Consider the following 26,067-nt stretch of genomic DNA (forward strand, 5'->3'; position numbering starts at 1 on the left):
TTTTAAAAAAGATTTTTTATTTATTCATTTCACAGAGAGAGAGAGAGAGTGAGCACAAGCAGGAGGAGTGACAGAGAAAGAGGGAGAAGCTGACTTCCTGCCGATCAGGGAGCCTTGACACTGGGCTTGATCCCACGACCTGAGCTGAAGGCAGACATTTAACCAACTGAGCCACACAGGCACCCCAACGGATTTTTTTTTTAAGATTTTATTTATTTATTTCACAGAGATCACAAGTAAGCAGAGAGGCAGGCAGAGAGAGGGGCAGAAGCAGGCTCCCACAGAGCAGAGAGCCCGATGCGGGGCTCGATCCCAGGACCCTGAGATCATAACCTGAGCTGAAAGCAGAGGCTTTAACCCAATGAGCCACCCAGGTGCCCCGGGATTTTTTTTTTTTTAAGACAGAAATCCATAGGGACAGAAAGGATCCAGAAAGGAGACAACAAGAGCAAAGCTTTGGAAGCTGCAAAGAGGTGGCTGTATGGCAACTTTTCTAGAAGATCTAAGAAAACTAATTCCTAAGCTGGCAGTGGGAAAGCCTAGGAGGAACTCAATCTATAAGGACCTTCCAAAAGACTTGGGAATTGGTGGCATCAAATGTGGTTGGAAACTGGGGCTCTAAATAGGAGGCTAAGTTGAAAATCTGTGAAGCAGTTAAATTCCTAGGTCTCTTCCTCAACTCCACATAGCTGGGTGACTGTCTTCCTTCACCAGGCAAAATAGAGGAAGTATATTTTTTGAAGAGGGTGAATAGAGAGTTCCAGGCCTTGGACACATGCAGCGCAACTGTAGATGGGGTATTATTCTGAAGACAGGGGTAGTAAGTGAACACCTGTAAACTGTATGTTGAATCCTATTAGCCCTCTTTTCCTGTTAAGCTCATAGAACAATAGCATCCAGACATTACACTCTAGCAAGGTGACTGGAAGAGCTTCTCTAAAGAAAGCTAAACCATTCCAAAAGGAAAGACCTAAAAGTATTGGTGGAGATGCTCCTCAAATAACTGACATAGCCAGATCATCCTATATTGAAGCCTGACCTGTGTGCTCACAGGCTCCTCTATCAACTTCTCTCTTTTTTTTTTTTTTTTAAAGATTTTATTTATTTATTTGACAGAGAGATCACAAGCAGGCAGAGAGGCAGGCAGAGAGAGAGGAGGAAGCAGGCTCCCCGCTGAGCAGAGAGCCCGATGCGGGACTCGATCCCAGGACTCCGAGATCACCACCTGAGCCGAAGGCAGCGGCTTAACCCACTGAGCCACCCAGGCGCCCCCTCTATCAACTTCTTAAGGCTGTTCTCTTAAATATGAACTCATAACTAGCAGGTATTGGAGAAAAGTCACTGACATGAAATATGAAGACCAAAACAAATAAACTAGAAAAGAGACTTGGAGACTTTAAACCACTGAGCCACCCAGGTGCCCCTCCAAGTGATATTTTAGACTCGGCGAAGCTATCAATAAATGGGAAGATCCAATAAAGACATTGTCACTCATGCAAATTCTCAAAGATTTACCTTCCACACATTCTTTCTCCAGTAACTATGAGAGAATGTACTTCATTAAAATAAAGGGATAGGGGCATCTGGGTGGCTCAGTGGGTTAGGCCTCTGCCTTTGGCTCAGGTCATGATCTCAGGGTCCTGGGATCAAGCCCCACATCGGGCTCTCTGCTCAGCAGGGAGCCTGCTTCCCTTCCTCTCTCTCTGCCTGCTTCTCTGCCTACCTGGGAACTCTGTCAAATAAATAAATAAATAATCTAAAAATGAAAAAAAAAAAGTAAAGTTTATCCTGGTGCTACAAAGATAAAAAATGAGTAAGATTTGGTCCCTCAAATGCTTATTGTCAAGCTGGGGGAAGACAGATCCTCAGCTACCGTGTATGAGATCATGTGAAGTGTGCCCTGAGAGGTTAAAACAGAAAGCTATGGGAACCCCAAGGAGGGCAAAGGTAGAGGCCTTAAAGGCAGTTTCATAAAGGTTTTATGTTAGGTCTGAAAGGCAGTGGAGAGATTTTAGCAGATAGAGATTAGCGTGGCAGGTATCCCAGGTAAAGGGATTGTGTGAGTAAAGTAGATAAGCAGAATAGCTGTGCTTTTGTCCAGGAAGGAAGATAAAGTTTGACTTGACAGAGTGTGCGGGACAAGCAGGATGTGCTGAGAAATCAAGCAGGGGAGGGAAATAGAGGACAGACCTCTGGATGACCTTGAATACCCCATTAAAGCTTTTGGAAGGCAATGGGAAATTGTTAACGTTTTTGGAGCAGGGAATTGATATGATCTAAGCTGTAATTTAGGAAGATTATCTGGCAGAAGTACATGAGTTAGAGTGGAAAGAGAAAAAAAGAAGACAAGGAAATGAGGAACACAATTCAACAACCTAGGGTTGAGGTATAAGGATCTGAACTTCAACAGAACTGGTGACAACTGAAAGGCAATTGGATATGGATAGGAGATATTTCAAAGACAACAGTTAAACCCGCTTTTAAAAAATTATTAATTTGTTCTTGCTTTTCTTCTGTTGGAAATTCTTCATGGGCACTGAGGCTTTAACTGGCTGATATAGGGAAAATGGAAGCCAAGTAAATCATGTTGATTTGTAGCTTATATACTCTTTAAAAGCCAACCAGTTAATAAGCCTTAGAACATCCTGATCTTGGTACAAATGCCTGATGTGCTCATGTTTTCTAACATTATATTTCATTTCAGTTGGTTTTTTAAATATGTAGTTGCTATATACCAGTGACTACTGACTTCAAAAGAACCCAGTTATGCCTTACTTTTCATTATCTCATCATTTTGTAAACCAAAGTTATTTTAACATAAATAAGAGACAAGCTCATAGCTAACATCATACTCAGTAGTGAACTGCTAAAAGCTCTTCTTCTAAGATCAGGAATAAGACAAGGATGCCCACTCTTGCCAGTTTATTCCACATAGTATTGGAAGTCCTAGCTAGAGCAATTATGCAAGAAAAAGAAAAGGCATTCAAATTGGAAAGGAAGCAGTAGAACTGTCACTATTCGTAGATGATGTGATACTATATAGAGAAAACCCTAAACACCCATCAAAAAACTATAGAACTAATAAATTCATTAAAGTTGCAGGACACAAAGGTCTATGGCATTTCTCTACATTAGTAATGAGTTATCAGGAAAAAAAAAATTAGAAAATAGTCCCATTTACAGAAGAGTAAAATACCTAGGAATGAATTTAATCAAGGAGGTGAAACACAGTCTTTTTTTTTTTTTAAGATTTTATTTATTTATTTGACAGACAGAGATCACAAGCAGGCAGAGAGGCAGGCAGAGAGAGAGGAGGAAGCAGGCTCCCTGCTGAGCAGAGAGCCCGATGTGGAGCCCGATGTGGGGCTTGATCCCAGGACCCTGGGATCATGACCTGAGCCGAAGGCAGAGGCTTTAACCCACTGAGCCACCCAGGCGCCCCGGAACATAGTCTTATAAAATAATAAATCAATTGTTTAACTATGATAGTGGCTACATCACTAGGAACACTGATCTTAGTCTCTCTCATATTCCCAAACTACCCCTCATTCACAACACTGTAGGACAAATGTCTCTCCTTAATATGTAATCACTGCTTCAAACTTATGTGGGGGCTCTTTAATGCCTGCCCTAAAAAACTATAAATTTTCTGTTTGACATTCAAGGTCTCCAAGACCTGGTCCCATTCACCTCTGCAGTTTGACATGATCATGGGATCATGACCCCAGCCGAAGGCAGAGGCTTAACCCACTGAGCCACCCAGGCGCCCCGGTTTCTCACCATCTCTTGACCCTGATTTTCTCTGAGAGAATGAGGTCAGACAGCTTCTTCCCAAGTATTAGCAAAGGTGGCCCCTAAAAACTTGGAACTTATATCTGAACAACTTAGTAAGCTAAGAAGGCATATTATTCTCCATTGCTCTAGGAAGAGAGCCAAGACTGACTGTCATTATAAAGAGTCACACATACTCACCGCTGAACCAGTTACAGCAACTCTTATTAATTAGGTCTGGGTCACAGGATCAAGTCTTGAACCAGGGAGCTGGTCTCTGGTAGTCAGAGAACACACCTACTGAGAATGGCGCTGGGAAGCTTTTCCTATAGGAAAATCCAGATATCATTACCTGAAGAAGGGGAAATGATTCTGGGCAGGCAAAAATAGCCAGTGTCTGCCATACACATTCCATCTCCCATGTCACTTAGAACATTCTAAAAATCTCTTTCAAATACTCAAAAAACATCAAATTTCTTGGGGCGCCTGGGTGGCTCAGTCGGTTGGCCCTCTGCACTGCGCTGGGGCCCTGATCTCAGGGTCCTGGGATCAAGTTCCCCCATGGGGCTCCTTGCTTAGTGGGGAGTCTGCTTCTCCCTATGCCTGCCCCTCCCCCACCCACCCATGTGGGCGCGCTCTCTCAAATAAATAAAAATAAAATCTTAAAAAAAAATAAACTTTCTTGAACTGCCAAATTGTATTTTATTTTTGACATACTGCAGTAAAGACGGGGGTGGGCGTCCCGAAGACTGGAGAGTCCTCCTTTCATTCTCCTTATGTAAACACTGGAAACCAAGGCAAGAATACCTTGCGATAAAGTAATATCACCAAACGAATCCTCTTCAGTCTTTGACTATGGCAGATTTGAAAGGGGCTGTTAATGCCCTTATAAGCATCTTAATTAATCCTAGCACTTTGTTCTTGTTTCCTGTGCCCTTTGTTAGACACTGACCAGCTTCAAGAATACAGACATTCATATGGTAAAGAATTCCAAAAGAAAACAAATTTAGTGATAAGTCATAATGACCTAGTTATAAAAACTGACAAGAATTTAGCTTTTGTGTTTACCCACCATTATAGAAGCAAACACTGTTTTATTTCTATTCTCTTCAGATGTTGTCAGAATCTCCCGCCCCGCTCTCTCCTCAGGCAATTAGCAGAAATAAGATGGATTTTTAAAAGAGAATAAACAGAACGTTTAATGAAGGGTTTTTGCAGAACCTGAGTTTGGGAAGGGAAGCAGGGAAATAAAGGTTTTGGGAAAGGCAGGGAGGAGGATTCTCTAGCCTTCCATATCAAAGAGAAACCAATACTTTAAGCCCAGAGCCTGGAATTCTCTTGGGACTCCATACAGACCAGCATCTGCCACCGTAATTGCAAAAGGTGTCATCTGACAGACCTGAAGCTACAATGTTAGACTATGGGTGTGAAACAAAACAAAATTTTACTTTCTTAACATCCTTTAAATAGGTGTTACTTCCCTTAATAGCACTGTTGTGTTTGGCGGGAGGAAGAAGGGAAACCTAAATCCTCATTCAATAGCTTTAATATTGTTCCGAGTATTATTTTTAAGCCTATATGTTTTTTCCTCTAAAGTCCTCTAACTTCTTAAAGGCCCAAGTTTCACAAAGATTTTTTTTCCTTCTTATTTAGATGGAGTATTTTTTTAACTTATCTATTATTAGAAACACCAAATAGTTATTAGAAGTTCTTTAGATCTTGTCTAGAGAAGGCATAAGTCAAAATTCTAAATTTAAGTTGTCTTATAATCAAGACAAAATGAATTTCCCTTTAATATCTGTGGCACCTAGTTTCCAAGTATGTTTCGCTTTGGTGAGACTAAATATCACAACTAAGATAGTGAGGAAGAAAAGCTATATTTGGTGATCAAACCTAAGTTTAATTTAAACATTTTCCCTGGGAGTAAAATAAGGGATAAAAAATTAAGGTATACATGTCTATAATTATGGCTACAATTTAAATGGATAATATTTCAGTTTTCAGGGACACTTCAATCTAGTGGCCAACATTTCCTAAATAAATAAAACAAGCCTCCTGGAAAATAACAGAATTTAAGAGGAAAGCTCTGCAAATACAACAATGAATTAATTATTGCTAATTATATATCTGTATGGTAATAACTACAGTCATAAACTGACCTGATCTTCCATTGCACAAGCCCTCTGTGGGCCCAACACACGGTCGCCTTATCTTACATGTTCTCATCTGCCCTTTGGCATTTGTTCATGTTGGGATCTTGAGGTGCTACTCTTTTTTCTTTAAGATTTTATTTATTTATTTATTTATTTGAGAAAGAGAGAGAGAGACATAGCAAGAGAGAGCATAAGCAGGGAGCAGAGGGGGAAGCAGGCTCCCTGCTTAGCAGAGAACCCAATGTAGGGCCCAATACCAGGACCCTGAGATCATGACCTGAGCTGAAGGCAGAGGCTTAACCAACTGAGCTACCAGGTGCCCCTCATGTTTCTTTTTAAACTAGTTTATTGAAGGGGACAGAAAATGCCAAAGAGTCGAAATCTCCCAAACACTTGAAGCCTGTAGGTTTTGTCTTTGTTCTTTTAGGATTTGTATTTGTTTATTTGTCAGAAAGAAAGAGCACAAGCAGGGGGAGTGGCAGGCCGAGGAAGAAGCAGGCTCCTTGCACAGCAAGGAGCCTGATGGGCTCAGAGCCAAAGGCAGATGCTTAACCGACTGAGCCACCCAGGCATCCCAAAGCTTGTAAGTTTTTCAAGATTTGGGGGAAAAGCCATAAAAGAAAATAGGTTAAAAACAAACAAACAAACTGGGTTAGTACATGTACTGTAATACTGGCTCTGTGACTTTAGGTAGTTACTTAACATTACTGATTTCAGTTCTCTCAACTGTAAGGCAGGATAGTAATACTTTATTCATAGGGTTGATGTGAACACTAAATGAATTAGATGAGGATACACAGAAAGTACCCAGTTTAGCAACTGACACAGAGAATATGTTAAACAAATGGTAACCAATATAATGAAAAACATTAAAATAGGGAGGAAATATCTAAGGCAGGACTCCTATTTATAATGTAGACTACCATAATCTGGACAAGTTGTTCCCTACTTCCTTTATCCAATGCTGCGAGAAAAATTTTTTGAATAAAAATGAAAGCTTTTTTTTTCCCTTTATGATTTTACACAAATATTAGAAAGCACTTTAAATTTGGAGGAAAAAAAAACCTCTATGCATTAACCATGATGCTTAAGCATTATTTTCAGATAATTATATATGTATTTAATATTCCTTCTCTGTGCTAAACTTGAATCAAAGAACTTGGTGAAAAATAAGTAGAATCAGAAGATCCTGAGAGACAAATGAAAATTGAAGATGATAGGGACACTTCATTCTAATCCCTTAAAATATGATTCTCAGTCTCTCTGTTCTATCAGGCAATGAAATACACATGTTATTTAGTTCTAGGCTGAAGGTTGATCTGCTAAATAAAGCTAAAAATAAATTTCCAGGAAAACTTAATAGATTGGCCTACCCTATAGTGTACTCAGTAAATTTTATGGGAGAAATTACCCCTTTTAAGGAAAGGAATAAAATTTGCTGTCTCTATCTCAATCACCATAGAGCAGAGGCTTGTTAGATGTTCAAAAAATGAATTGCAGAGACTGAACTGTTTGATTAAAATATGAAATTTTCAATTATTTGCAGAAGCTCCATTCAAGGTGTAACAAAAAGCATTATTGCCACAAAAGAAAAACTTTCAAGACTCAGTGTTCTTTCACTAATACAAATAACCCCATTTTGGCAGTTCTGATTATTTAGAATCCAACAAAGAGAAGAACATTGTCAGTGACATCTGCTGTAATAGAAAGACAGTGATGTTGAATTATCTTCCCTTGAAGTACTGATTTGGAGGGTTATGTGATGTTCCTGGGATCACAGTGGGTCGTGGTTCTTTTCAGTATGTGAACTTTTTTAGATTAGTTCAAATTTGTAAGGAGTTTTTACCTGAGGTTGCTCCTTAAGGGCTTCATGTAGAATACATTTAAAATGGAATAAGTCTTTTCCCAAACAGAGTTGAAGGCTCTTAGTGATTTAGCTGCTTGGGCAAAGAGAGCAGAAGGAAAGCTGCCTGTTGGTGACAGGCAGTAGCTTGGACCAGGGTGGTGGCAGAGGAGATGGAGATTAGAGATATATTTTGGTGGCAGAACCAATAGGCTTTGTTAATGATTTGCATTTAGAAGAGAGGAGAAAAGGAAAAAATCAAGAATGATCACCAAATTTTAGGTTAGAATAATTACGAGACCATTTACAAAGCTGGTAAACTGGGAGATTTGCTTGAGAAGGAAATAAAAGTTAATATAGGGATGCCTGGGTGGCTTAGTTGGTTAAGCATCTGTCTTTGGGCCAGGTCATGATCTCAGGGTCCTGGGATCAAACGTTGAGCCCCACATCAGGCTCACTGCTCAGTGGGGAGTCTGCTTGTCCTTCTCCCTCTGCCCCTCCCCTACTCATGCTGTCTCCCTCTCTCTCTGCTCCCTCTCTCTCAAAAGAAATAAATGAAATACTTTTTTAAAAAGTTAATATAATGTGAGTCTTCCTCTGTATAAGAAATATTAAAAAAATACTTTTTAAAAAAACAATCAAATCACTATCAATACTTTGGTTTTTAAAGCGTGTTCTAAATATTTTCCCCTTGATACAGTATTGTTTTGGTATATTTCAGACCACCTTTAGGTTATTGAATACTTTGAAGTTTCTGTGCATAATCATAGTAAATCATAAAATATTTACTATTCTTATTGCAAAAGGTGAGAGAGTTTATATTTTGTAAGGTAAGAAAAAAATGTAAAGACAACTTTCAGCCCTTTTCCCAAGTTCCATGTTTTCAAAGATAAAATTAATTACATATTTTTAAAAATTAGTAAATTTCTTCTGATAATCAGCAAATACCAGCTAGTGGGCGGCAGTAAGCTAACTCATAAGAAATCGCTTAGCAGATTTTTAAAGATAAAATTGAATAGCTTTCGTTTTGACATTTAACCATTGTTGAATCTGCATAAGTCTAAAAAGTTGGTTTAAAGAAAACTTTAGGCTGACAGATAGCTTGTTTTTTAAACCCTAAGATTCAACAAGGCAAAGGATAATTTTTTAAAACCAGGGTTTAGCGATAGAAGCTGGTGTTCATTTTTCCAAACAAAAGATCAGAGCGCCATCTAGTGTTCAATGGGAGAATCTGCAACTGACTACTGCGGAAACTCTTCGTCAACACGTCTCTTAGCGCCATGTTTCCAACAGTATTTGCTCGCTTTCTTTCAATCTTTGGGTAATTCTCATAGTACTTCAAAGTTTTTTCATTATCTTATATTTGTTATGACGTTCTGTAATCAGTGATCTTTGATGTTACCGTCGTAATTGTTTTAGGGTATCTGCCTATATGAGACATAGAACGTTAATTGACAAACGTTGTGTGTGCTCTGACCACTTAACCTACCTGTCATTTCCTGTCTCTCTCCCTCCCCTCGGGCCTCCGTAGTCCCCGACAATTCAACAAATTCAACAATATTGAAATTAAGACAATTACTAATCTACAATGGCCTTGAAGTGTTCAAGTGAAAGGAAGAGGCACATGTCTCACACTTTAAATGAAAAGCTAGAAATAATTAAGCTTAGTGAGGAAGGCATGTTAAAAGCCATGCTAGGCTGCAAGCTAGGCCTCCTGTGCTAAATAGTAAGCCATGCTGTGAATGCAAAGGAAAAGTTCTTGAAGGAGTTAAAATCATGAACCCAGTGAACACAACAGTGATAAGAAAGCAAAATAGCCTGATTGCTGAGATGGAGAAAGTTTGAGTGGTCTGGATAGAAGATCAGATGAACCACAACATTCCTTTAAGCCGAAGCCTAATCCAGAGCAAGGCCCTGACTCTTTGGTATTCTGGGAAGGCTGAGAGAGGTGAGGCAGCTGCAGGAGAGAAGTCTGAAGCTGGCAGAGTGTAGATCATGAAGTTTAAGGCAAGAAGCCACCTCCATGACATCCACGTGCAAGGTGAAGCAGCAAGTGCTGATGGAGAAGCCACAGCAAGTGACCCAGAAGCTCTAACTAAAGTCATTGCTGAAGGTGACTACATTGACCAACAGATTTTCAATGTAGAAGAAACAACCTTCTATTGGAACAAGATGCTGTCTTGGCCTCTCACAGTTGGAGAGGAGAAGTCAATGCCTGACTTCAAAGCTTGAAAGGACAGGCTGACTGTCTTGTTAGGGGCTACTGCAGCTGGGGACTTTAAATTGAGGCCAAAGCTCCTCTGGCATTCTGATAATCCTAGGGCCCTGAAGAACTATGCTAAATCTCCTCTGCCTGTGTTCTAGAAATGAACAACAAAGCCTGGATGACAACACATCTGGTTATAACATGGTTTACTGGGTATTTTAAGGTCACTGTTTAGACCTACTGCTGAGAAAAGAAGGTTCCTTTCAAAATATTACTGCTCACTGACAATGCTCTTGGTCACCCAAGAGCTCTGATGGAGATGTACAATGAGATGAATGTGGTTGTCATACCTTCTAACTCAACATCCATTCTGCAGCCCATGGATCAAGGATTAATATTGACTTTCAATCTTAATATTGAAGAAATTAATTTCCCAAGGCTATACCTGCCCTAGACAGTGGTTCCTCTGATGGATCTTGGGCAAAGTCAGATTAAAACCTTCTGGAAAGGATTCACCATCCTAGATGCCATTAAGAACATGATGATTCGTGGGAAGAGGTCAAAATATCACCATTACCAGGAGTTTGGGAAAAGTTGATTCCAACCCTCATAGATGACTTTCAGGGGTGCAAGACTTCAGTGGAGGAAGTCACAGCAGAGATGAGGGAAACAGCAAGAGAAGCAGCATTAGAAGTGGAGCCTGAAGATGTGACTGAATTGCTGCAAGCCCAGGATAGAATATTCACAAGGTGAGAAGGTGTTTCCTATGGATGAGCACAGACAGTGATTTCTGGAGAAGGAATCTACTCCTGGTGAAGATTCCGTGAAGACTGTTGAAATGACAAAAAAGGATTTAGAATATTCCATAAACTGGGTGGATCAAGTAGCAGCAGGGTTTGAAGAGACTGACTCCAGTTTTGAAAGAAGTTCTACTGTGGGCAAAGTGCTATTAAACAGCATCACATGTCACAGAGAAATCACTCGTGAGGGAATTCATTCATGAAAAATCACTCGGGGGCACCTGGGTGGCTCAGTGGATTAAAGCCTCTGCCTTCGGCTCAGGTCATGATCCCAGGGTCCTGGGATTGAGCCCCGCCATCCCATCGGGCTCTCTGCTCAGCAGGGAGCCTTCCTCCTCCTCTCTCTCTGCCTGCCTCTCTGCATACTTGTGATCTCTGTCAAATAAATAAATAAAATCTAAAAAAAAAAAAATCACTCGATGGGACAAATTTCATTGTCATGTTAAGATTTTACCGCAGCCACCCAGCCTTCAACGATCCCCACCCTGATCAGTCAGGAGCCATCAACATGGAGGCAAGACCCTCCACAGCAGGAAGAGTATGGCTCCCTGAAAGCTCAGTTGATGGTTAGTACTTTTCAGCAACTAAGTATTATTTAATTAAGCTTTGTACTTTTTTTTAGACATAATGCTATGACATACTGAATAGACTTTGTATATTTGTATATATATATATATAAAGCATAATGTAAACATAACTTTCATGTGCTGGGAAACCAAACATTTCATCTGACTCACTTTATCATGATTTTCTGCTTTATTGTGATAGTTTGGGGCCAAGGGGGCAATATCTCCAAGGTGTGACTATATTTTCGTCATTTTACCCTGCCTACAAGATATTGAATACAGCATAAGCATGAATGAGGAGACAAATAAAAAAGGTTACTGCAGCAATCATCATTATCATCAAGAATAGGCGTATAATTTCTGAGAGCCTCGAGTCTCTAATGTGGTTTCAGAGATTCAGGAATGGCCTCCTGTAGTAGCTCCTGCCTGGACTGATACATAAAGAAAGGGGGAAAGTCACAGTGACAACAGCATGGGAAGAGCTCAAAAGACAGCAGTATGAGTCAAGGTAGAAAATCAAGTTACAGAATAATATTGTGGGACAAGATCAATGGCTCCAGTGTAAAGCAGGGGACACTGAGCATCTGGAAGGGAAGCAGGAGAGGGAGGCAAAATTATAAGAAGAGTTTGTAATTTCTGCATAATGGGAAGCCACCTTAGAGACAGCCTTTCAGTTCAGATGGAGCTGTGGCATAAATGGAAGATGTCTAGGGAGGAAGGGCTAAGACTAAAATTAGATGTTACTATAGTAGATGATGGTAGTAGCAAAGAGAAGATGATTTAATAAATAATTACTAATTATTTGATGTAATAAGTAATAAATAATTAGTAATTATTTATTAAATCACTGAGACCAAATCAATAATGGACTTGCTGGCTTGATTGTATATAAAAGGTGAAGGGCAAAGAGTCAATGATATCATCTTCTTTCTGAGGTCATGTAGATTCTATGTTGATTAATTACTATTTTTATTTATTTATTAAAGATTTATTTATTTGCTTATTTGAGTGAGAGAGAGAGAGAAAGAGAGCACGAGCAGGGGGAGGAGGAGAGAGAGAAAGAGAGCACGAGCAGGGGGAGGAGGAGAGAGAGAAGCAGACTCCCCACTGAGCAGGGAGACCAAAGCAGGACTCGATCCCAGGACCCTGGGATCATGACCTGAGCTGAAGGCAGACTCTTAACTGACTGAGCCATCCATGTGCCCCTAATTAATAATTATAAATTATAAGAAAAACCATGGTTAGTGAGAAAGATGATTGATTTCATTTTGATAAGTTAACTTTGAGGTGCATGGGAAATAGCATTCTTGCCAAAGGCAGTTGAGTATCTGGTTCTTAATGCTTTAAGGAGAGGATCAAACAAGACATGTGAAATTAGGTTTATCAGCATAGAGGTGGTTGCTGAAAAAATGGCTGTGAATAAGATTACCCAGGAAGGGTATCCAGTATAAATCAGGAGCATGGATGGAAAAGACATCATTAATGTCTAGTGGAAAAAAAAATGATTTGGAGTTGGATTTGTCTAAAATATATTAGAAAGAAAAGATACAATTTCTTCAAGATCGAAATGTAATTCACAGAAAGGATCAATATTTTAGAGATTGTATTTTATGTATTTTATGTATTTTACAAATACTACTGTAGTACCAAATGAATACATATTATATTTATTGTTATATTTATTAATTATATTAACCAGGATTCTTTCGCAAGAAATAGGAACTTTATCTAAACTAATGTAAGGAAAAGATTTCATTACCATGTAACCTGATGTCTCTGGGATGGACTGGCTCTAGGCACGGCTGGATCCAAATGCCATGTCTTCAGTGAGCTCTCTCTCTCTCTTTTTTTTTTTCAAGATTTTATTTATTTATTTGAGAGAGAGAGATCGAGAGAGAAAGAGAGAGAGAGAGAGACAAAGCACAAGCAGAGGGAGCTGCAGGCAGTGGGAGAAGCAGGCTCCCTGCCAAGCAAGGAGCCTGATGCAGGACTTGGTCCCAGGACCCCAGGATCATGACCTGAGCCAAAGGCAGATGCTTAACCAACTGAACCACCCACAAGTCCCTGGGCTCTCTTTATGTCTTAAGATAGTTTATTCTGTATTGACTTCATTTCCATGCAGAGACAAAAGAAATCATTGTAGAATTAATTTGAATATAAAACTAATGACAACAGAGAAATGAACAAAACCTTCTTTCCCTCCATCGTTTCATACTGACCTTCCCCAAAGAGTTCTAATTGGCTTGACTTCAATCGTGTGCCTATCACTTGAACCAGTCATGGTGTCTAGAGGGAGGATACATTCTGATACATTCTGAATTATGGCACATCCCAATAGTAGTAAAGACAAAGTCCTATATGATTAGACAGCCCTCTCAGAATCACATAGGAAATCGTTTCCTCTAGAAACTCATACTTTAGTCATTAAAACTATTACCACAACAAGTTTAGTTAACACTATCCCCTCACATAGTTACAATGTTTTTTCGTATGATGAGAACTTTTAAGATCTACTCTTAGCAACTTTCAAATATACAATACAGTATTGTTAACTACAGTCACCATGCTGTACATTGTTTCTTCAGAATTTATTTATCTTGTAATTGGAAATTTCTACCTTCTGATCACTTTCACCTATTTTTTCCACCCCAACTCCAACCCCTATTTTTGGCAACCACCTACAGGATTCCTGTTTCCATGACTTTGGTTGTTGTGTTTTTTAGATTCCACATACAAATGAGATGATACATTTATCTTTCTCTGACTTATTTCACTTGCATAATGCCCTCAAGCTTCATCTATGTAGTTGTAAACAGCAGGATTTCCTTTTCTTACTTTAATGTCTGAAAAATAGTCCATTTTATATAGATATAGGTATATATATATATATATATATATATAATGTATTACACATATATATATATATACACACTACTTTCTTTACCATTCATCCACCAATGGGTGATTCCCAGGTCATGGCTATTTTAAGTAATGCTGCAGTGAACATGGGATGCATGTATCTTATCAAAATAGTGATTTTATTTCCTTCAGATATATACTCAGAAGTGGAATCACTAGATTAAAATCTTGAAGTTCAAAATCAAAAACATCTTGGGGCACCTGAGTGGCTCAGGTGTTAAGCATCTACCTTAGGCTCAGGTCGTGATCCTGGGGTTCTGGGATCGAGGCCTGCATCGGGCTCCCTACTTGGCAGAAAGGCTGCTTCTCTCTCTCTCACTTTCCCTGCTTGTGTTCCCTCTCTTGCTATCTATCAAAAAATAAATAAAAATCTTTAAAAAAAAATCAAAAACCTCTGACAGATTTGTCCCTTCACAATTATATTTTAGATCAAAAGTTAGTTTGTTTAGATAATAAATTGGGCTATTTTTTCTCCATTAGGAAATTGATAAAAAGTAGTGGGACAATGACGGACTAATAGATGAGGAATGTCAACAGAGACGTGGAAACTATGAAAAAGAGCCAAACATATATTCAATAATTGGAAAGTATAATTCCTTTTTCTTTTTAAGTTTTTATTTAATTATTTATTTAAGTGATCTCTATACCCCATGCAGGGCTCAAACTCATGACCCTGAGATCAAGGGTTGCATGCTCATGACCCCAAGATCAGGGTTCAGCCTAGATTCAAGTGTGATTCCAAGTGAAGGAGAGACCAAAGGAAGATTTGCTAGATGGACAGTCTGTGCAGTCTAATGGAAGCTTGGAAAGGACAGTAGAGAGAATCCTTGAGCCAACGTCAGCCATCGGAAGTGTCCTGTGTTTCCCAGGACCAGGTTTGCCTTTTTCCCTGCCACACATTCATGGCAAGTGTACCCTCAATGCAGATGCAGCAGTAGGTCCCAGAACACAGTGTGCATGTATGTCCATATTACCTTACCTTTCACATTGCTCTCCATTGATGGATTTTCCTGGTTCACCACCACTAAGGCTTTCAGGAGCTGAGCTGCTGCCTTCTGCTAGAGACTTTCCTTGTTCCACCTGCCAAGGGTCACATTCTATTTGTCTGCCAGGTGGCAGGCAAGCCTGTCTTAAACCCTCATCTTACCTCGTGCTTTCTCAGACCACTCCTGATTTCACCTGTGTTACTCCAGGTGCCCCTCAAAGCAAACATTAAGAATGGGTGTGGGGAAAATGCTTCATATAGAAAATGGGAAGGGGACTCGGGGAGGCTGTGACAGCTGTCCTATCACACTACAAGTCTGACCTGGAGGGAAGGAGAGAGGAAGGAACTTTAGATGTCATGGGGAGTCCTCAGAACAACGGGAGCCCTCACAGGGTCCCTCAGTGTTTGTACAGCAGCAACGCATGAGAAGTGTGGCCTAAGCACAAACAGGAATGAATTTTACAATATTTCACAATATAATAGCTCAGGTCCTCACTCAAGTATGCTCCTGGTACCTGGTGGCCTGGGAGGATATTCTCATGACCACTACAGTCATGAATTTGAAAAGAGATCATTAGAAATTATACATCCTGGAAAAGGAAGGGAAATAAGATTACAAATCATGAACATTACAAATAATAAAAAAATAATGGGACATTTGAAGTGATCTGATACAAGTGCAAATTGAGTCTCAGAATGAGAAAAGAAAGAGAATGGGACCAAAAAAAGAGCTAAAGAAAAAAACAGTTGAAATTTCCACAAATCTGAGAAAATAAATTACTTACCTACTCAAGAAGCTCAACACATTCCAGGCAAGATAAATAGAAAAATACAAGAAAGTCACAACGACGTACATCATAGTCCAACTACCAAAAACTAAAGGAGATACCAAAAAGGAAAAACATTTTGTGTAGAGGTATTTCATCATGGAAATGATATTTCACAAGAAACAATAAATTCCAGAAGACATGGAAAAACATTTTTAAGGATTTATTTATTTACTTGAGAGAGAGAGAGCATGCAGCAGGGAGGGGCAGAGGAAGAGGGAGAAAGTTAATCAGACTCCATGTCAAGTGTGAAGACAGATGAGGGAGCCCAATGTGGGAGCCCAATGTGGGACTCATCCCATGACCCTGAGATCACAACCTGAGCCAAAACCAAGAGTCAGAAGGCTAACTGACCACACCACCCAGGCGCCCTATTGGAAAAACATTTTTAAAGTGCATCTGGAAAAGTTTTGAATATGGGCACATGCTAAACCATAAAACAAGTCTCGTGAAATGTCAAAAAAATTGAAATTTTACAGAGTATGTTTCCTGGCCACAATGGAATTAAAGGAGGAAGTAAAACTGTTTATTTACAAATGATAGGATGGTTTATACAGAAACATCAAAGTGAATGTACAAAAAACTAGAAGATTTAATATGTGAATTTAACAAGGTCATAGACTATAAGCTTAATATAAAAGTATTTCTATTTACCAGCAAATAATTAGAAAATGAAATTTTAAGATACCATTTATAATAGTATGAAAAATGAACTACTTAAGATTAAATTTACAAAAATTGTGTAAGACTTCTACAGTGATAAATACAAACATTGATAAGAGATATTAAAGAAAATCTAGGGACACCTGGGTGTCTCAGTGGGTTAAGCACCTGCCTTTGGCTGAAGTCATGATCCCAGGGTCCTGAGATCAAGCCCTGGTGTGGGGCTCCTTGCTCAGCGGGGAGCCTGCTTCTCCCTCTCCCCCTGCCACTCCCCAGCTTATGCTTGCTTTCTCTCTTTCTGACAAATAAATAAAAAAACCCTTATTAAAAAAAAGAGAAAATCTAAACAAGTGGAAGGTTATATCATGATCACACATTAGAAAATACAATATAATTAGATTAATAGTCTTCCAAAAGTGATCTTTGAATTCAACACAATTCTAGTAAATATCCGAACAGGCTTTTTTTCTAGGAATTGACAAGCTGATTCTAAAAATTTTCTGGAAATATAAAAGACCTACACTAACAGCCTTGAAAAAGAAGAAAGCTGGAAGCTACACGCTACCTCATCACAGGGCTGTTTAAAGCTGTGCTAATTTAGACTCTGTGGTAATGATGTAATGATTGATAAATAGATAAAGGGAACCGAAACTGAAGCTAAGAAATAGACACACACCGACAGGGTCAGTTGATTTGCGACATAGTAGCCAAGGTAATTTGAAGTGGAAAGTAAAATCTTTTTTAGAAATGGTGCTGCACGAATTCTAGCTGCTTTGGCCTCTCCCAGCTGTCATTCCTGTCTGTCCAATCCAGTAAGACTCCTGGGGTCTGTCTGGATTCCTGCCATCTCCACCACACCTGGAAACTGCCTAAAGAGACCTGGGACAATCTCATGGCTCATTGGATTGTTTCCTTTCTGTCAGAGGCCACAGGCCTGGGCTGCCAGTTGTCTAATGTGTGAAAGCGGGCATTAAAGACATTTTTGTCCAGTTTTCTTCAGACCCAGTTACTCCATATGGTTGAAACAGAAGCTGATGTGCACTTTTAAGGGAGCTTCTGTCTGCTGTGTGAAGAACAGATTATCGTGAAGCAAAAATGGAAGAAAGGAAAGCAGAGACCATTTGAGAAGTATTTGTAGCAGTCTAAGAAAGAAATGAAGGTGCTTAAATCAGTGTGACAGGGGTGCCTGGGTGACTCGGTCAGTTAAGCGTCAGACAGTTGATTTGGGCTCAGGTCATGATCTCATGGTTGGTGAGATCTAGCCTCGCCTCCGGCTCCTGCTCAGCAGGGAGTCTGCCTGGAATTCTCTCTCCCTCTCTCTCTCCCTCTGCCATTTACTGAGAGGAAAAGATGAGGTATGAGAAGATTCAGGGTTGTTGGTTTTTTTGTTTTGTTTTGTTTTGTTTTGGATGGTGAGGGTGGAGTAGCAAGGAAGAAAAGAGTTCAAAACTTCCATTCTTTGTCTGGAAGTATAAAAAGGAAATTCAGGAATGGATTTTAAAAATATTTTTTTTCTTGGGGCGCCTGGCTGGCTCAGTCCGTGGAGCATGTGATCCTGATCTCAGAGTTGTGAGCTCAAGTCCCATGCTGGTCATGGAGTTCACTTGGAAAAAAATTAAAATTTTTTTCTTACATTTTTATCACATATTATATGTCTCTCTTTTCTAGAACATGAGCTTTTGGAAGAAAGAGTCATTGTCTTATTATTCTGATGTCCCATGCAGTGCACACCATCATCCTTTAATGTGTGTATTTGTGTGTGAAACTAGGGGATCTGATCAACTTGGTGTCAGAGGTGGAGGAGCTGAGCATTCTGGGTTACAGGAGGGGGTAATGCAGAATCCCTGGAGGAGATCTAGAATACTCTGCTATTCATTCCTGGAAACCAACGTAGCCCAGTAAGGATAAAAAATGTGTATGAAATCATAAATACTGTGTGTTTATATAACCTTAGATGGAAATAATCAGAGAAGATGCCTTGTGATTTTGATATCATTTGTTTCTGTGAAGAATAAAAATCCTTCTTTGAATTGAAAACGCAGAGGTGAAGTGGAGAATGGGCCCAAATATGTGTCTAATAACACGCCAACACATCTAAATACACTGCTTAAAAGCTTGTCTTTCTCGGCCCAAGTGCTATAGTTTATAACGGAGCTCCCACAGAGCTTTTCACGATTGTAGATGGCTTTATTTTTATAATCTTTAGCTGCAGTGTTAAAAATGCCAAATCGACACTGCATTCTGTGGGGGTGGATGGGAGAAGAAAGGTAACCCTACATGGCGATAAGAGGCCCCATTGCCCAAAACTTTTGCTGTATTTGAAATGTTCAAAGGCTTGCTGTTTAGGTTAAAATACGGTCTTAAAAAATAGCCATTAAAATTTGTTACATGTCTCACTGTGTGAGTTAGCACAATAAGTAGAGAGAATGTACGCAGTCTTTAAAGCTGTTGTACTGTCTCGACTTACCAGTCTCGCGATCCTGGATAAGAGAGGCTTAACTTCTCTAAGCCTCAGGGTATTAAACTATGAAATGGGACTAATAATATCTATCACACTAGATTGTCATAAGGATTAAATCAATAATGAATGTAAAGTTCCTCTGAACAGTTCTTGGTGCCTTTAGTTGGCTAAGAATGAGCAGAGTATAATGAAAGAAGACCCTGGACAAGTACATTTTGATATGGTGGAAGGGACTGGAGATGCTTGAAGCATTGGGAGCCAATGCAGAAGGAAGGAAAGGGTCTTGGCTAAGAATGTTAGTGAACAGAGGGCATCATGGGGATTCTCAAAGGCCCTGGGAACACTCCAGAAGGAGGGATAGGACAAAATCACCACTAGAAGATGGGAAGCTGGTGCCAAAAAACCCCATGGTTACTTCGGACAGACCCAAGTAAATATTTACCGAATCTTAACATAGGACAAAGAGTTCTTAAGTTTAGAAACAAGGAAAGAAATCATCTACACAAAGTTAATTATGTTCGACTACAAAAAAAAAAAATCTGAATTTCCCTACTTTAAAAACATTTAAAGAATTTTTAAATGAATAGAAACTTCATCAACAGAAATTATTTTTAAAGATCCCACTCAAGGCCTTCTGGGTAAAGACAGTAGTTACAGGCAGCCATCTACTTTTGCTCTTTCTCACCACCCTACTAAAACAACAGTGAAGGGGTGTCAGGAAGGCGGAAACTCACCAGGATGGAGAGGAGAGAAAGGAGATGATAGAAGCCAAGATTTTGAAGCTACAAAACAAATGGGGTGATACATGACTTACCCCCGAAGTCCCCCAAAACAGAATCATCAGGCAGCAGCCCAGAAAGCTGACATTCATTCTAATTTACCCTGCAGGATCTCTGGTGGGGTCCAGTAGTGGCAGCCTCTGGCACCTGTGGAGGTCGGGAAGTGGAATTAGAAAAGAGCAGGAAATAGGACGGCTGGTTGAGAATCGATTAAGTAATTCGACCCCGGGTCTCCTCCCTACTCCGTATTTGGGCCATTGGGGAGCCCTTGTGAGAATGGGGGTTTATTGTCAGGAGAGATGAGCACAGATGCCACCAAGTATAACTGTGAATGGAGCACATAGTACTGAAAACAGGTCCTGAGATACCTTGGCCTCTTCTCCCAATCAGCAACTGGCAGCCTTGTTTGTATGAAAGGAGACCAGAAAAGTGTTCAAGGAATTTGACCAAGCCCACTAAACCAGGACTAAAGAGACTGACAGTAGATATCCCCAACTACTCCATTGTGAAGTGTTCCCTTTCCCCTTCCTGCTCAGGCCCAGCAAGCAGATTTTTAGTTCCTTATTCTTGAGGAAATGAAAATAACCAGACATCCGAGGGAAGTCTCCAATATGGAAGAAAGAAACCAAAGAAATAAGCAGAAAAAAAAGCAACTCAGAGGAAATGGACCATTCGAGAGAAAAAAACACTTTTTGAAAGGAATGCTGTGGTTAATAGCCGGAGATAAGAAAAGATATCGCCAGTGAAACAAGAATAGGATACTGTTTTAGAAGAGTGCAGAGATCCCTCAAAGGAAAAAGAAAATCTCTTAAAACTAAAAACATGATAATGAGACTAAAAACTCAACAAAAGTGTTAAAAGAAAAAATTAAGGAAGTTTTCCAGTAAACAAGGTAAAAGACAGGCAGATGAAAAAATGGTAAAAGTGGATAGAAACTTTGGCAGTCCAGCCAGAAGTTCTAAAATCCAAATCATAGGAATCCAGAAATAGAGAAGAAAATGTAGAAGAGAGGGTTCGAAACAAAAAATCAATACAATGTCTCAGAACTGAAGCACATGAGTCTACAGATGAAAAGAGTCCATGACAGCACAATACAATGGATCAAAAGAGGCTCACACCATGACTCATGTGATGGTTGATTTTGTGTGTCAACTTGGCTAGGGGGCAGGATGCCCAGGTGTGGAGTCCCTATTTTACACATCTGGTTTCCTAAACTTTGCAACCATTTTATTTTATTTTTATATGATTATATTCTGGGATAAATGTGGGTTTTGTTACGATTAAGATGTTAGTGTTTATATAGAAAGGAAAAGTGTTTTTTTTTTTAAAGCGTCATCAAATTGAAACTGAAGTTTGGAAGCAATAAAGTGATTATTATACTTTCCCCTAAAAACAGTTGGTTATCACGTTTTTAGAAATCACGAGCCTATTGACTGTGCGTCAAAACATGCCAAGACCTTTGGCATTTATTGTACTGAGAAGGACCTATTGTACCGTAGGGTGCCAGAGCTGGTGACATCGATTTATATAATCCTGTGAGTGTTCTTTCTATATGTGTTAAGCATCAAGGTGAAGTGCTATTACTATTAAAGATAGCCGAATGAGGAGCCATAAGCAGCTGGAACCAGAAAAAGAACTGTAACATTCACTTTCATTTTGCAGACAAGCTTGTTTTTCGGCAAGGACCTTTCTCACACGGAAGTCGTGCTACCGCTAGATGGCAGCACAGCGGAGCGCTGGTGGTCTGAAGTCAAGTCAGAACCAGGAAACTGGCTGGAGGAGACCCCGTGAGCCTGGTGGACCGGAACTTAGAAGGGAGACACTCACTTTGCTTCCATCCATCCATCCATCCATCCATCCATCCATCCTTACACCCACCCATCCATCCATCCACCCAATACGCACTGATTTTAAAAAGAACTCTTTATAACGATACAGTTGAATTTAAAACAATATTCCCCAAACCATATTTTAAAATCACAGAAGTTGACTAGACAGGAAAGAAACAGATTGAAGTACATTCCGCCTGCATGACTGGTGTAGATGGAGATGTCCAAAAATGAGCACTGCATGTTTTTATTTTTATTTTTTGTGGAAGAGAACTTTTTATCTCTTTTACGTACAGGAAATTCAACAGCATACACTTAACCCAGTCTGGTGGCCAGTTCTTTAGCCTTTTTACCTTTTCCAGCGTGGCAATGCAATCCACCGATTTAGGACCCAGGATCTTGCCTCCTTGGTGATGGCGGATCTCATCCTATCTGTCTTTGTAATTTGTCCTGATAGATTCTACCAGCTTAGCCAGAGCTCCTTTGTCTTCATAGTTAACCTGTGGGAAAGCCAGAACGGTGCATGTCTTCCTGGGGACCAAACACTCCAGCCTGGCCTTCCCTTCATAATGCAGTAGGGAACCCCCATCTTACAACACAGGACAGGCAAGAAGACAACCATTTTAATGGGATCCACATCATGGACAATCACTACCAGCTGAGCCTTCTTGTTTTCCACCAAGGTGGTGACATATTAACCCCAGCTTGAAGGACAGGCGGTCTCTTAGTGGGGATATCTGCTTCGCCAGTAGCTTTCTTCTCAACCCCGGCCAACGATTCCTGCTTCCTCTATTACTTTGTGTCTGGTCTGTATCTGTGGGCGAGTGTAAGCAGTTGAGTAGCTGTTTGGCCTAACAAGGCTTGGGTGAACTGGTCAATCACATGAGGCACTTTGAGACATTTATAGGGAATAGCCCTTTGCCACTGAAGCCAGATGTAGCTATTTGACAAAACAAGTGAGGTCCCTTTTGGGCTGGATGTCCTGTCTGATGCCAAAATTCCTGGTCCTTTTCTCCAACAGAGGATTGACAACCTTCTTGGCCTCCTGCTTCTTCAGGACAGCAGGAGCCCAGGCTGCCTTCCTCCCCTTTGCCTTCTTTCCTTGTGACATCTCAGAAGGCAGGAGGAGAGAGCAGCACTGAGTGTTTTTAAACACAAGGAATCAAGCATTAGACTTGACTTAACGAGGGAGGCTTGGAGCTATTTCTTGAGATCAGAAATCGCAAACAATTCAAGGTCAAAGCTTTGGAATGGGAAGAATTGAATAGTCATCAGAGTGGGGAACAAGTTGGTGTTGCGGGATTATGGGCAACTATTCCTTGCCGATACGGCCGTTTTCGGGATCCATTTCATGAATACTTGCTGACAGAAGTGATTTGATACCCAGCATACCAATTTTTAACTGCTATAATTTTCCTTCCACACCATTGGAGAAAAGCATTTCATTTATTTGCTCACACATTTGCCATTTGTGTACTTCCTTCCTGCTCTGTTTTCCCTAGCCTAAATTCCATCTACATCTGCCAGGAGTTTTCCCTTTGCTACTAAAAGATCTTGATATGGCTAACTCCAACACAAAGGAGAGAAGTGGGTTAGTCTCCCAATCCAACTTCTTTAGTTCGAACTGCCTTTTCAAGCACATACAAAAAGCCAAAATGTGGCATCCTGTAACGGTCAAAGTGTGATTTTTATTCTTCCTGTATATAGAGACAATGACACAGAAATAGCTTTGTCCTCTAGAGCAATGGCTTTTAAACCTTTTGAAATCTGACCTTTGATCAGAAATACATTTTACTCCACAGCTGTGCCAGCCCTGGGACTATCTGCTGCAAATCCATTCCTTATTCTTCTCTTTTTCTGCCATGTTTCAAGGATGCTGATCCCAAGAGGCTGTATTTCCAAGGCTCCCAGGTTATGGTGACTGACTTCTGGCTGGGGGCCACTCATGTGCAGCTCTGACACTGGTGGCTGATGGGAATGGAAAAGCGAGGATGATTCCCTCCATCTTTCTCTGCCTTGAGTGCACCTTTGACAGTGGCTGTGTCTTCCCTCTGGCTCCAGCTCCAGCCAAAATGTCCTACGATTTTAGCTTCTGCTGGATGACCGCAACTCTGGGACCCAACAACACTGTCACGTCCCTATGTCCCTCCAGTCGAAAGGAATTAGTGGTTTCTGCCATTGTTGATCTCTGGGTTGTATCGTCTTCCCCTGTTTGGCTTCTCAGCTTTTTCATTATTTGTGTAACCAGTTTCCAGTTAAATTCCTTCCATTAAAAACACACACTGACCATGGTTTCCATTTTTCTGATATTTCATTATAGCACATATATATGCATGAAATAGAAGCAAATGCTTCCTTAACAATATTCCTTTCACTGTGTGCAATGACTCTGATATTTCCTATTCTATCTCACTTTTTTTTTTTTTAAGTAATTTCCATGACCAGTGTGGAGCCCAAGATGGGGCTTGAGCTCATGACCTTGGGATCAAGACCTGAGCTGAGATCAAGAGTCAGATACTTAACCAGCTAAACCACCCAGGTGCTCCTATTCTAGTTCACTTTTTAAAATGCCAATCACAACTCTATAAATGGAATTCACATCTCGCTGATGGGTTGTATCTTGTTAATGGAGATTTGAAAAACACTGCTTTAGAGACCATATTTATTTTTACTTTTTAAAAGTCTGGTTTACTGACTCATACACACAGAAAATTCACCTTTTTAGGAACACATCATAAGAAGTTTGAAAATTATATACAGAATATTTTCATCATCTCCCAAAGTTCCCTTGTTCTCTCTCTCTTTTTTTAAGATTTTTATTTATTTGTTTGACAGACCACAAATAGGCAGAGAGGCAGGCAGAGAGAGAGGGGGAAGCAGGCTCCCTGCCAAGCAGAGAGCCCGATGCAGGACTCGATCTGAGGACCCTGAGATCATGACCTGAGCTGAAGGCAGAGGCTTAGCCCACTGAGCCACCCAGGTGCCCCCCGCCTTGTTCTCTTTTGTAGTTAACCCCTCTCTCCATCCCGAGCCCCTAGTAAACCACCAATTTTTTTTGTTGTTGTTGTTCTTGTAGTTTTATCTTTTCCAGAAAGTCATATAAATAAAATCTTATAGTATAGAGTCTCTTGAATCTGGTTTCTTTCCCTTAGCACAGTGCTTTTTAAAGATTTTATTTATTTATTTATTTATTTGTCAGAGAGAGAGAGAGCACAAGCAGGCAGAGTGGCAGGCAGAGGCGGAGAGAAGCAGACTCCCTGCTGAGCAAGGAACCCGATGTGGGACTGGATCCCAGGACCCTGGGATCATGACCTGAGCTGAAGGCAGCGGCCCAACCGACTGAGCCACCCAGGCTTCCTAGCACAATGCTTTTTAGATTCATTTGTGTTGTTACATGTGTACATAGTTCATTCCTTTTTATTGCTGAATGATATTCTATTATCACATTAAAGCTTAGCAAATTCTTATGTTAACCTAAAATGTATATTTTACTTCTGCTATTTGTTTTGCAACCTGTTAGTCTGAAATCATGTAAAACCTTTGTGGTGGTCCTCACTGCTGGGCTCAACAGGGGTGGGAAATCATCACAGGACAACCTCAACAGTTTTCATGTTCAAAGACAAGAGAGTAATAGCTTGAGCTCTGGAGTCTTACTCTCTTGATTGAATTCTTTCTTTTAACTCTTGCTACTTCCTGATCTTGAGCAAATTACTTAACCTCCCTTAAATTATAGTTTCCTCATCTGTAAAATAAGATGGTAGCAATGGTATGTGTTTCACTGAATTCTTGTGGAGATAAAATGAGATGAAATGTGTAAAGCACTTACTGCAATGACTGGTGCCCATAAGTACAAGTAAATTAAAGTTTATGTCCTAGGGAAGCTGGCTATAATTTAGCTGGTCTAAAAAGTCAGGGGAAACAGTTTTTTTCAATGGCAATGGTATGTGTTTCACTGAATTCTTGTGGAGATAAAATGAGATGAAATGTGTAAAGCACTTACTGCAATGACTGGTGCCCATAAGTACAAGTAAATTAAAGTTTATGTCCTAGGGAAGCTGGCTATAATTTAGCTGGTCTAAAAAGTCAGGGGAAACAGTTTTTTTCAAGACTAACTCGCTTCCTTTAAAACCCTGTCACTCACTTCTGAGCCTCTGCGAGCTGTGTCATTGCCAACCAATGATTCAGCCTGATTCAGTCCATGAGGTCAGGAAGAAATGTCTGGGAAGCCCAAATCTGGGGACAACCCATTGACTCTGGCACCTAAC

The 26,067-nt window shown here is 40.1% G+C and overlaps 2 pseudogenes; one reads left to right on the top strand and one right to left on the bottom strand.

Annotated features, from left to right (window-relative positions):
- The first annotated feature begins 9,355 nt into the window (after positions 1–9,355).
- On the top strand, positions 9,356–21,764 carry LOC125081749 (tigger transposable element-derived protein 1-like; annotated as a pseudogene).
- A 353-nt stretch (positions 21,765–22,117) lies between these two features.
- LOC125082291 (60S ribosomal protein L7a-like) lies at positions 22,118–22,913 on the bottom strand (annotated as a pseudogene).
- Positions 22,914–26,067: the final 3,154 nt, after the last annotated feature.

The sequence above is a fragment of the Lutra lutra genome, chromosome 12 (genome assembly GCF_902655055.1).
Source record: "Lutra lutra chromosome 12, mLutLut1.2, whole genome shotgun sequence".
NCBI lineage: Eukaryota > Metazoa > Chordata > Mammalia > Carnivora > Mustelidae > Lutra > Lutra lutra.